This window comes from Myotis brandtii, unplaced genomic scaffold (assembly GCF_000412655.1).
Source record: "Myotis brandtii unplaced genomic scaffold, ASM41265v1 scaffold744, whole genome shotgun sequence".
NCBI classification, from domain to species: Eukaryota; Metazoa; Chordata; class Mammalia; order Chiroptera; family Vespertilionidae; genus Myotis; species Myotis brandtii.
The window spans coordinates 719,035-723,568 of NW_005370965.1; the positions used below are offsets into that span (position 1 = coordinate 719,035).

Below are 4,534 nucleotides of genomic sequence, written 5' to 3' on the forward strand. Positions count from 1 at the left end.
CTGCGGTTTGCCGAGCCGCAGTTTGCCAACCACTGCCCTAACCTGATAATCCTTTATTGTTTACCAAACCTTACCACTGATATGTCTGGTTTGCTAAAGGGCAAATAAGTGAATAAAAAGCTATGGGTCCTGAGATTTGGGGAGCCACTCCACTAGAGAGTAGGTCTCCACCCGGTTCCCCCATGCCTTCTAAATTTATATTTCTTGTCTAGTATATCCATTTGTGCCCGGCCCCTTCTCCAGATCCTGAATCCTCGCTGCAAAAGGTTGTGGCACAAGGGTACCTGAGTTGCACATTCATGAAACAACAAGCTAAAAGCAAACATTCACAAAACCTAGAGGGTGTGCTGGGCTCCTAACCTCAGCACGTCTTCCCTGAGGCAGACCAGCCTGGCAGTCCCCAGCTCCTGAGACCCACTGGCTCAGCCATGCTGCAAAACCAAGCATGATGTAGTCCTGTGTAAACCAGACACCCCAAACTCAGTGGAGAAGGTATTTCTATTTCCTAGTTAGACTGAGGTGGGGGAAACCTCAGGGCTGAGAGTATAAATCAAGTTTGAGTCCCTTGGATGGTACAACCTTGAATCAGGCACTTGTTAACTAATTTTTTTTAACATAATGTAAGGCTTTAATAACTCACTCAATTTCAAATTCTCATAAAATGAGATGGCTCTGTAATAAGGAGGGTGGAGGGCACTTCTGAGAGAGAGGAGGGAGGAAACTCCAGCAAAGAAAGAACTGCCAGGCGCTGTGGAGCTCAGGAGCCCCTCCCACATCACGCTCATCACGCATGCTGGCAAATAAAAACAAGCAGTGCTCACTGGGCGAAGGAACAGTTCCAAGTCACGCTGTCTTTCTGCCAGAGACCAAGGCCCTGAAACAGAAGCCAGCCTGGGTTCTGGCTGAACACCCCCCAGGAATTCAAACAAGCCCTGGGTTCCCTCACCCCACCTTCATCCAGAACAGTTCAACGTGCAAATCCAGGGCAGGTGAGAGAATTTCAAATCCAAGGGCATCCCTGTGACCGCAGCTACAGGAAGGTCAGAAGTCCTCCTTCCCTAAGGAGGGAAAAGCCCTCAACTTCCATTTATTTGCATCTCCTTTCCAATCTTTAAGGTCAATTCACTCAAAAGATGTGGATGAGTTTGGGTGAAGCACCTCACCTCTACCCCCCAGTACAAACCTCCTTAAGAAGGCTCCTTTCACCTCTTTGGCAAAACCCCTCTGGTCCCACACCCCCTTTCTCCCGCCCTCAGAGAGGGAGGAGAAAAGAAAACTAGGGTTGGGGGGAAGACAAGGAATGAAGGGTTCTAAGACAACCTCATCTTTTTGGGGTTCAATGGTGACCCGGGAATTGGTTGTTGGCAGGGTGTCCATGACATCATCATTTCGGATTCTTAATAAAAAGACAACTTTCCCATAGCCAAATGCTCCTCTTCCCACCCTCTCTTCGGGGAATTGAAACACAAGCTTTTAAAATGCTGCAAACACATCACAGCTGAATTTTCAGATGTTGCATTTGGGTCCTGCCCTTAAGTGGCTGCCCTCGTTACCTCCCCCTTTGAAAGAGGCCCCTGGCTAAGTTCCAGGGTAATTGAAATTTCCTGTCTAACCTTGACCACTCCGCCAGCTCCTGTTACAGTCCTGGACACACACTGTAGAGTCAGTTTCTTCTGGGCCTTCTCACTCTTCGTTTAAAATCAGGCCACTATTCTGTAGGCTCAGGCTATCTAGTAACACACTTGGAAACGGAGAGGGAACTTTCTCTGGCCTGGCCGATGACGCCTCTGGCTTCCCACACTCATTAGAAAATTCTCTTTATTCTACAACTCACCATTGAGGAGCCAGGATACAAAGACAAATGACCCCATGCCAAGAACCCAACATGCTCACAAGCCATGAAGGAAGAATCCAGTTGTTTGGTGTGTGTGTGTGTTTTAATCTTGAAAAATGTAAGAAATCCCCAGGCAAAATACTTTTAAATACAAGAAATCACCTTTAAAAGTTCAAAGCATGTTTTGCAGTATCTGCTTGAATCTCTCTAGCCCCGAACGAAAGAATGAAAGAATGAGCGTGCTCTGTACCGGTCAAGTCAGGTTCTGAGCGAACTCCAAAGTGACATCAGAATCTGGATCTAGAAACTCTGATTAAAAGTAAAATTCCTACTGAAAGTAATTACGCTCCTGGCACCAGTGAGGGTTCGATTGGTTTGGCTTTGTTTTCGTAGTTAGATGGCAACTCCGTTTGAATTAGGATTGGGCTATGGGAAGACTGATTCTCTTCTGTTGGGGGTGGGATCACCCTGGCTTTGGTTAGGTCTCTGACCTTCCTAGCTCACTCAGATAACCTAAATTGGTTAAGAGTCTGACGTTCCTAAATCTGAGGGCATCCTTGAACGGACTTTCCTCATACCCCCCAGAAGGTGGGGAGGAGGCAATCACGGTGCCCCATGGTCTGGGTATCTCTGCTCACGCACAGGAATGGGTTGAATAGGGTCCCCCCAAAATTCATGGTCATCCAGAACCTCAGAATGTGACTTTAATTGGAAACAGAGTTTGCAGATGTAATAAATTAAAATGAAATCACACTGGATTAGGTTGGGCCATAAATCCAATGACTAGTGTCCTTATAAGAAGGCCACATGAAGACACAGACAGGGAGAGCACCATGTGACTATCAAGGCAGAGCCGCCAGCACCCACTGCCACCCTCTGGTCTTCCTGCTTTCCTGCCACCTTGAGCTCCCTCTGGATGGCCAGCTGGCTCTGGGACCTTCTTCCGCTGGAGCCTGTCAGCACAGGGGGGTGGGAGGCCTGCACCCTGCTGCCCTTGCCCATATTGGGGCAGGCAGGCTATGGGCCCCTCCCACCTGGAAGGCGACAGTGGGGCTTGGCATTTGGGGATTTGTTGCCTGCCTGGGCTGGTGTAGTTAAGGCCCTTTCATAAGATGAGGGGGGTGTCTATCAACTACAGTCTCTGCCATGTTCTAGGCACCAAGGGTGGATGAACACTTAAGTGACAAAATCTCCCAGCCAGAGGAGCCCCTGACCTTGGTGAGGTAGGGAGAGCGAAGTTTCAGCTGCTCCCAGATGTGGGAAACTGGGAGAAGCACCTGCAGGGTGCTCATTAGCTCAGGTGGAGGTGCTTAAGTTTGTGGAAGCTCAGGGGGTGGGCCAAGGAATCCTTGTTTTTGTAGGGTCTGGGTTGCCTGAGAGTGGGGCAGGGGAGGGAGGGCCTGGACATGGACCAAAGAGAGGTAGCTGGCTTAAGAAACAGAGAACCGAAGCACTGCCAGCATCATCTGAGCACCTGGATCCAGCCATACCTGACCCCACTGCCTTGTTACTATGGGGACTCCCTCTGTTACTCTTAGGCAGCCAACTCACAAACTTGTCCTCTCAGAGACTTTTCTGCAGGAAAAAAATTATAGTAATAAAAATAAATAAATGAAACCCAAATCACTGCAAAGCAACTGGAAGAAGGTCCCCAAGATGCCCTCCCTGAATCCAGCTGGACTGGGGGAACTACTGGTCTTCCCACGAAAGGCATAATCCCAAACAAATCAAAGGGACTCTGACAAACCACTCACTGATTGTTCTTCCACCTCTGCCCCAGTTGCAGGCATTTCTTTTGCCCCAACTCAGCTTTCCTTAATTGCCCCATCAGGTGTGAACACCAGAGAACAGTGCCTGGAAGCCAGGGATTCAGAAATTGGGGTGTCAGGCAAACGGAAAAGGCTCGGTGGCCTCCGGGTGCCTGCCTCTGCTGACCTCCCCACAGGGGCTGGCGCTGGACTACAGCCCAGCCTCAGGCTCGGGCCACACGGCGCCGGCCACAAGGCGCCCTTAAATAGAACCTCCACGGGGAGGACAAACATTCCAAGAGCTTTAAAAACGCCCCAAGCATGACCTGGCCGGAGGCCTCGCTCCCCCAGACATTTTTCTGGTCTCAGCCCTATTCTGGAAATAATATTAATAGCTCGGCTAGGAGCTTACGGTGTGCAAAATAATTTATGGCCTTGAAGGGCAGGAACGATTACTGCTCCCATTCTCCAGTTGAGAAAATTGAGGCCCCAGGAGCTCCCAAGCGACAAGGCCGTCTAGTGGGGGCTCTCTACTCTGCCTTCCCCGCCGGCTGGGGCTTACACAGCAGGACAAAAACGAGCCCCCGCGGGAGGGCTGCCAGCTGCCGCGTCGGTTCCGACAGGCGCCTGGAGACAAGGCGACGCCCCCAGGAGGCTCCCGGACCCGCTCGCTCCAAGAACGCCCTGATCTTCTGCGAAGAGTTTAACCAACTCCCAGTTCTCAGCCTCTGTTGGTACATCAGACCCCGCGCGGCAGCCAAGGATAACTTTCCTCTTTTATTTTAAAAGATAAAGGACAACAGGGCTAATTTCTCCCTTGGGAGATAAAAGCTGGCAGGTGAGGTGCGGCGCGTCTCCGTTTCCTAGAAGTTGTGCTTCGGTGCAAATCGCAGAACGAGGCGGCGGAGGGGGCGGGACCCGCGGTCGCCGCCCAGGGGCCCAGGACCCGGGA

The 4,534-nt window shown here is 50.8% G+C and overlaps 1 protein-coding gene across 2 annotated transcripts in view; it reads right to left on the reverse strand.

The window, feature by feature from the left end:
• EFHD1 (EF-hand domain family, member D1) overlaps positions 1-4,534 on the reverse strand; it is a 38,426-nt gene that overhangs the window by 33,388 nt on the left and 504 nt on the right. The gene's annotated exons all lie outside the window — the stretch shown is intronic.